The sequence below is a fragment of the Microtus pennsylvanicus genome, chromosome 9 (genome assembly GCF_037038515.1).
Source record: "Microtus pennsylvanicus isolate mMicPen1 chromosome 9, mMicPen1.hap1, whole genome shotgun sequence".
Taxonomy (NCBI): Eukaryota; Metazoa; Chordata; class Mammalia; order Rodentia; family Cricetidae; genus Microtus; species Microtus pennsylvanicus.
This window is the reverse complement of record NC_134587.1, coordinates 93,615,490-93,623,972: the sequence shown is the minus strand read 5'-3', so window position 1 is coordinate 93,623,972 and position 8,483 is coordinate 93,615,490.

The following is an 8,483-nucleotide window of genomic DNA, read 5'->3' as shown; positions in this document are numbered from 1 at the left end:
TTTTCTTTATTCTTGAGAATTCTATGCATGTGCACAAGGAAACATGACCACCTCAATCCATTTGCTGCCCACGTGGGTCCTCATAGCCCACCAACCCCTCCTCTTATTTTCCAAGTAACCCAGTAAGTTCAGTTAGTACTGCCCATATCTGCATGGATGTGAGACCAGACATTGACACATAGGAAACTCACCAGTGAGCACACGAGGGCTCATGTTGAAGGGCAAAACAGAGACAAATAATAATTAATAATAATAGTAATAATAATAATAATAAATAAATAACAGAAAACCAATGCTGATTGCACACATGGCACAAAGGAAAAGAAAAGGAACAGGCCTGTCCCTAGGAAAGACCAGCCAGAGCTGGTAAAAGTGCTACTGACATACGAGTGACGATGTCTGAAGAACATCTTTGCTACACTCAACAGGGAGAAAGGGTTTCCAAGGAGAAAGAAGTGGTGTCCAATGGACCAGTGCTCTGATGAACAGGGTGGGTAAGTTTGACAAAAGCTTTTGCAGAGTGCTAGGGCAATACTAGCTAGTGTGTGCAAATTTAAAAGGTCCAAGACTGAGTGCTGAAATTTTAGAAGAAAGTAGCTGAGTCCGGGAGAGACTGTTTTAGAGCCAAGAGCATCATTACAGAACATGGTTTGGATAGCAACCGGGGAGATTAGAAGGCAAATCAGTTTTTCTTTTAAGAAGAGCATGGGGTTGATTTAGACTGGAGACTGTGTCGGGGAACAAAACCAGGAACCTGAGGGGCTAAGGGTGAGATTTAAGGTGACCATGTGGGTGTTGCTCCTTCTGTCGTGCCTCAGATTCCTTATTTGTTAAGTAAGGATTAGGCAATGCATGTGAAGCATTACCACGGGGCCTGGCACCGTATAATAGCACAATAAATACTAATCTTAACAAATTGCTTCTAGATTGTTCATAAATCGTACATGCAAGATAGGGGAAAACAGGGACCTTCTTGGTTTTTGGTTTTGCATACAGAAGACCTAGGATTGCATACCCAGGGCCTGTGAATCCTCCTCATCAGTTTCCACTTTCCTACTAGCAATTGCTTCATTTGAGCCTTGTCTTAGCAACCGCACTTAGACTCCTGAATTCATCTGCTCTTAAATTTCTTCAATCTGGCTTCTGTGCCAAACTAGGAAACGTTCTAATGACACTGATGGGCTCCTGTTTCCCCATTTTTGTGATTAGAATTCTTTATCTCCAGGGTACTGTATACGATGGAACCAATGCTGTGTGTTTTATCTGGTAGCCTTTGCTACATTCCCGGAAGCTGTATCAGTTACAACATATTCCAATCTCCACCCTCAAGACCTTGCCCTGCAAGCCTTGCTCACTGCAACAGCCTTCTCCTCCCATTTTCTTCACCTGTTTTTGTCTCCAGCTATTAAATCCCTATCTTAGAAAACCCAGTTTTCTACTTACTGTAATTGGTTGACAATCTGAGAGCCTTCACAGAAGAAGGGTGTGTCTTTTTCTCTGGGTGTCTTTCAGTATCTGGCCTCAGTGCGTGTGTGCTCAGTGAACGCTAGATAAAGAAAGGCAGAGGGGAACAGAAGTTGAATTAAGAGAAATTGGAGAATTTTTCCTGAGTGCCAAGATTTCTTCACAAACTAAGAGCAAGAAAAAATATTTTTAGGATGATATTTAAAATTTTTAATATATTTTATAAGACAGGTACATTTTAATTTAAAAATATCTATAGGTCATTGTGTATCCTTGTCTAAAAGATAAAAATGCCCAAACATTCTTAGCCAGGCGGCAGTGGTGCACAACTTTAATCCCAGCATTCGGGAAGCAGAGGTAGACAGATCTCTGTAAGTTTGAGGTCAGTCTGGTCTACAAGAGCTAGTTCAGGACAGTCTCCAAAGCTACAGATAAACCCTGTCTCAAAAAACCAAAAACTTAAAATAAAATAAATACCCAAACATTGTTTATCCCATAAAAATATCCTGCCTCTTCTGTGGATTTTGATGTGTATCCACTTCTCTGTGGATCGTGTGAATTGTGTTATTAACTTGTATTTACATGAGCTACATATTTCTACAATCATAGTAAGTTGCTACTAAAAAATGATTCATGTCTGGAAAGATGAGAAATCTGAGGCTTATCATTAATATAACTTTGTGAGAACATTCCTTTGATTGTTTTAGTTTTCAACCAAGATCTCTTAAAATAAAAACAAAATATTGTGAAATCTCAAAAGAATAATTACTCCCTAGGGAAAATGCAAGGATTGAATATTCATCATTTATGGAGGGATGGTGGAACAGAAATCTCAAAATAGTGAAAAGCTCAGATTTCCTGAGGCCATGTTCAACACCTATCAGTCCTGCAAATTATTTAGCATCCCCAATCCTAGCCCCCCCCCCAGAAAAATGAGGATAATAACAGTATTTATTTCATGAAGTTGTTGAGAAGACCATAATAAGTTAAATACAATTCAAGAGCACAAGCCAGTGACTGGTGCATAACACATGTTATATAAATGCTATTATACTTAAGTACCATACATGTATAATTGCCTCTATTATTTACAGCCAAAATGTGAGGTAGTTATTATTGTGGTTATTTTATAGATGAGGAAAACAGGTTTGGGTAGTCTGGAGAACTTGGTCCAACCCCAACACCACTTATCTAGAAAATTGAAGGAGAAGGTTTTGACTTGGATCTGGCTGATTCTTGAGTAGAACATCTTTTATTTTGAAAAGAGAAACTATTTTGTTTTGATAAAATTATCACAAGTTCATTTAGTCATCCCTAAATATGTTTGCTTCATTTTATGTGTTCAATAGAAGTAAGTACAGAAACAGGCAATTAATCAACTGAAATAAAAACGCAGTAGCTGCAACAGCATCAATAGCAAAAACATGAAGGTAAATTGGGATAACTCTGGTGTCTTGGCTTCTCAACCTGCATCCATTTGTCTTTTGAGAATCCATGTGTTGGAAACTTAGTCCTCAAAGTCATATGCTAGTGGTACCTGGAGGTACCACCTCTAGGAGGCAATTCATATCCAAGGAGGTCATGGTGGGAGGCTCTTCCCACTGCAACAGTGGCTCTATAAGTAGACAAAAAGAGATCTTGCTTGTTCCTTATCACTGAGTATTTAATTATGGACTCCAAATTCTGCAGGGTCCTAACCATCAAGAGGGCCTGTATGGATGCAGCTTCTCAACCTTGAACTTCCAGAAGATAAGCTAAAATATTTCTTTATGATGCACCCAGACTCTTCTATTTTTGTTATAGCAATAGAAATTGGATTTAGATACAAGCTGTCTAGTCTACTTACTTACTGCAATATCTTGCAAATTCCTTTACTTTTGTAAGCTACCTCACTTAACCCATTTATCAGTCTTATAAATTAAATATTACTTTTATTTTCATTTTATAGATGAAGAAATTGAGGCTGAGAGAAGACAAGTAACCTGACTCAAGATCACTCTGAAGGTTCTAGCAAATCTGGGCCCTTACACAAGTCGTAAGGCCCCGAAGTCATTGCTTTTTTGTAATGCTCAGCTGGCTTATATCCAGGTTTGGTTTTTTTTTCTGTAGCCTCTCTTTCCCTTTTCTAGCTATGAAAGTACTTAAGTCAGTAGTTCAGCCTCTCATTCTGTTTCCTGATCCATTAAAAGGAGAAAAAAATTGTCATTCCTTGAAACGCCCACTACCATGCCTCTCACTTACTTAATGGTTATGAATTATTTATATCAGGTTTCTCATTTGATGGCCATATTTCTTTCTGGATTTTAGAGATCATAATTAGTTGCAACCACTAAATTAATAATATGCTCAGATCCCAATGGTAGATTTCAGCTCCAGATTGCAAAGAAAATATTCCCAATTTTTCATACTGTATTAGTTTGCTAGACTCTCTACAGGAAAGTGTTATCAATTTGTGGGAGTAGCAATAGAAATTTACATTTCACAGTTTTTGAGGCTGATTCTGGTGTCAAGGTAAAAATGCTGAGACACTTGTCTTCTGATGCCTATGTACATTGCTTACAAGTTGCTGCCTCTTGCAGTGCATAAGTCTTACTGATGTCTCTTTTGTGGCCAGATTTCTTCATATAAGGACACAAGGCAGATTGGATTAGGGGCTGTCCGAACGTTTTAATTTTAAGTTAATCATCTTTTAAAAGGCTTTACTCTATGAAAATACTTTTCAAGAGCCAGAGGTTTGGAGGTGGTGATGGAGAGAAACTGTCTTCTAAACCTCACAAGACCACCACACACATGGCACTTGCTGCTCAGAGCAGCTGCCATTTTGTCTGCCCAGACTCCAGCATGGAACAGAAAGAAGCTCACTAACCCCACCTCTAACTGCTGAGTTACAGGCAGGTAATGGATCCCAGGAGAGGGAGACTCACTTTCCCTTCAAGGTACCATCCACGGTAAGTTGAATTACCTCCAGTTTATGACCCAGGGCCCATACGTACATGGGAAGCACAAAATGGGATTGATGAGTTCACTAAGAACGAATAAACAGAGGACACAAAATTAGGGATTAGGGAGGTGAAGTTGGATCTGGGAATCTGGATCTGAATTACAGGAAGAAATGGGATATGAATATAATTAAAATACTTTGTATGGATATTCTCAAAGAATTAATAAATCATTTTATTAAGAAAACAAATAAAAGTCCCATCTTTATCTATACTCAGGTTCTATGTTTTTGGGATTTAGGCTTCAAGTGTGGTGGTAGCAGGCACAAAATTCCTCACATTCCAATCTGGAAATAGAAGTCTGTTTAATAACTCAAATATGTATTGGGAAACTTCATAGTCTCATTAATGATTAAACCAGTCTTATGGTTTGAAAGTAACAAAAAAATTCATAATTCTACAAATAGTAAGAACCAGAGGGTTGGGGAGACAGAAGAAAAACTGAGTGATCAAAGTTACCCCTATCCAGGAGTTGTAGGGTGGCAATATATTGACAGGAAGCAAGAGAAAAAGAAATCTACCTCCTATAAGTAACCTTGAGTAAATTTCTTTTACCTGTGTTCCCATACTAACTGACTATCTGTTGCAAACAATGACTCAGTAGCAGCCACAATTTAGTATAGCATGTGCTTGTCATGAGGGTTTGTGTAGGAGAGCTCAATCCAGTGAGGCAGGAGAGGCAGGTCTCCTCTGAAGTGTTATTTGTTCTCCAACTGGAAAGATGAGTAATACATATGTTAGGAAAGTCAGAGAAGGGGTAGTACAAACAGAAGTGGAAGCCTACAGTGCTGGAGAGAGTGGGAGAATATTGAGATGTTGATGGAAGTTGAGGGAATGGCAGAAGATGATGCTGGAGAATGCTAAGTCTAGTAGTGTAAGCCAAGAAAATCGATTTCAGATTTTTATCCACAAACAGCTGAAGATCACTTTTAAAGCTGGAGAGCTTTCTCATATTTGGTTGTTTACAAGTTTATGGTGGTGGCTTTGGGGAAGGAACTGCTGTCAGGGTAAAGGAAGCAGAGAAACTCATATACTCAGTTGCATCGCTGTGAAATGTACAGTAAGGGGAGACGCCAACATGGTGGCAACCACAAAACCTGACTTGACAGGACAGAGGCAAGGGAGGAACGTCAGCCCCTCACATCTGCACTTCCTGCTTTTGAGTTCACTGTACTTTTCACAGTAATGAAAACAGTGTGTTGTGTATAATACAGTAAGCCTGTGCATTTGCCTTTTAAATCCAAGGAAGGCAACTTCTTTGTGTTTGGCTTTGGGAAGTAATTTATTCCTTTTGAACTGTTGGGCAGTGTCCTAGAAAAAATCTATTTGGATTGGCACTTTTTCTGTTTGGCAATTCAACTCTCTTGGTCAGAAATACATAATCACATTAGTCTTTTCAAATTTGACAGAATGGCGAGGAAAAAGAAAGGCATGTTTTCCACACTGAAGGGATGGCATGTATCGCTTTCAGACCTTCTTATGCGCGGTAGAAACAGTGTCTTCATTTATTTGGAGGGCGTGCAGGAGCCCTTATCAGATGGGAGGATCTGTGAAGGTTCTAGCAAAACCAACCTATGGCTCAGCCTGCTCAACTGAACAGCCAAAACTTACATGGAAGGAAGGTTAAGAGTCCAGAATATGACTATGTTGTTGATAGGTTATTAATAATTTGACATGTTTTTTCCAGCAGATGTAAATGCCATCCTTGCTCTGTGTCTTAGTTAGGGTTTCTAGTCATGGTTAATGTTATAAAGGACAACATTTACTTGAGGTAGAAGCTAACAGTTTGAGAGGTTTAGTCCATTATCATCATGGTGAGGCATTCAGGCAGACATGGTGCTGGAGAAGGAGCTTTCAGTTCAACATCTTACAAGTAACAGGAAGTGAACTCAGATACTGGGTGTGTCTTGAGACCTCAAAGCCTTCCTCCACAGTGACACTCTTTCTCCAGTGAAGGCACAAACAAGGCTCCAACAAAGCCATGCCTCCTAATGGTATCACTCTCTTTGGAGGCCATTTTCTTTCAAACCACCACACTGTGATACCTGGTGATAGAGAAGATGACTTTCAGTATCCAATTGCCTAGACTTTGAAGCAACTTCTTGAAGCTTGTTTCTACCTTTCATTAATTCTTTGGATTTTGAAGGTATGAAATTCACAAATGAAGTATTTAAAAATTATAATTAAGGCCCTCAAATACATTTTTGGTTTGAAAATTTAGAACACACAAAAGACACTTAGATCCTGAAGCTCTCAGGAGCTGTAACTTGGCATTCTGGGAATTCACTGTAGCATAAGTTCAGAAGAATGAGCTGTCTGACATTCACAAAACCAAACTTTGCTTGCTCACTTGTGCGGCACTGGATCACATTATCTTCCCACTGACATCATCTTGCCTTCTTTGGTCTCTGTTTCATCTCTATTCCATGTCTGGTGATGCATGATTCGCACGGCAGAGGATTTTAAGTCTTTGCTACGGCGGACAAGGAGCGGGGTGAACAGGAGGGATGAGAGGACTGAGAAGGGTAGAGCTTAGAACTCAGGTTGCTGTGGTTTGCACCTGCCATTCCGTTCATCACACACACCCTGACCTGGAAATGCTGATGGGGATCCATGCAGACTTAGAACAACATAGTTGAACCATTAGAGAAATATATGGCAGGTGATGCAGTTTATAATGTATGTCTGTTTGTTGTATCAAATAACACTGAATGCAATAAGTAATATTTACATCTATGTTGTGTAATGACTTTTCTTGGGGAGACACAGTATGCACATCTACTCACCCCAGATAGGGAGTCTGCAACCAACCAAAGTATGGATACCACCCAAATCCAACTTGATGAGCCAATGAGCTTTATCGGGGTTGTTTACAGTACCTTGGTGAAGGATCACTTAAAGAAGCAGAAATAACTCAGAGACACCTGCATCATCACCAAAGCCCACCCCTGAAGGAGTGAGCACAAAAGCTGGGAACCCGGGGCACCCTGCATAGCCTTCAGGCAGCTCAACGGGTTAGAGAGCGTTCTTTCCAAGTGACCCAAAACACTTCTCAGAGTCATCTTTGCTGCTTGGTTCGTCCGAGAGTGACTCTCAGCAGTTTGGGTTGCCTACTCCCTGGAAAGGGCCTAAGTGAACCCGGTCAGTTTCAGGGCCTTCCCAAAGCGATTTTCAGTTGTTTATGCTCTGGTTTAAGGAGCTTCCCTGTAATGTGGGATCATTTCAATCTCAGAGGAAACTGTTATGCAATAGAATGTGAGGAACCTGAGCCTTCTCTGCAGCCTTTTCTGTAGACCAGAGGTTTATGAAGTCACGACACACTTTTCTTGTTTTCTCAAGAGGAGACAAACAGATTTGCCGTTAAGACAACGAAGAATTTACACATTTCTGTCTTTGGAACTGACTTGTTTTCAAGGTGATTTAATGACAAGCAATGCTAGTGAAATGTGTTTTAAAGTCTATTTGGTACATGTTGTGCGTATTCTGTCATTGGGCTTGGAACAGGCTGAAGCTTTTGAAGCTATCTTTAATCAAAACTGCCTGTTATCCTTTCCTTTGCTTCATGCCTTACAAGAGCCACTTATTGAGGAGGCCGCGCTAAAAATATTTGTGGAGATTATTTTTAAAAAAAAAACTTAAAATGTTTCAAGCTTAAAAACACATATGTACATTAAAATAACTCAAAATAATTCAAATGAATCTTGGCATTGAAGTTGTCTTTGGGGGGGTTTTATTGTAAATACACTGGCTTGATTGTACGTTTACTCTGCTGTTGAATTGTTTGTCTAACTGTGGTCAGTTTCATGTCTGTATGAATTGTGGTACAGAGTATTCAGAGCAGGGCCTCGAGCTTTCTAGCTAAGCACTCTGTCACAATTAAACTTCTAGCCCCCAAAGTCTTTTGAAACTATAAAGGTGGAAACATACTTTGTATTGTAAAAACTAAACTTACGTTAATGATAGACAAATCCCTGCTGAGTCCTACAGATTTTAACTATGTCAGTAACCTTAGGCGTCTTG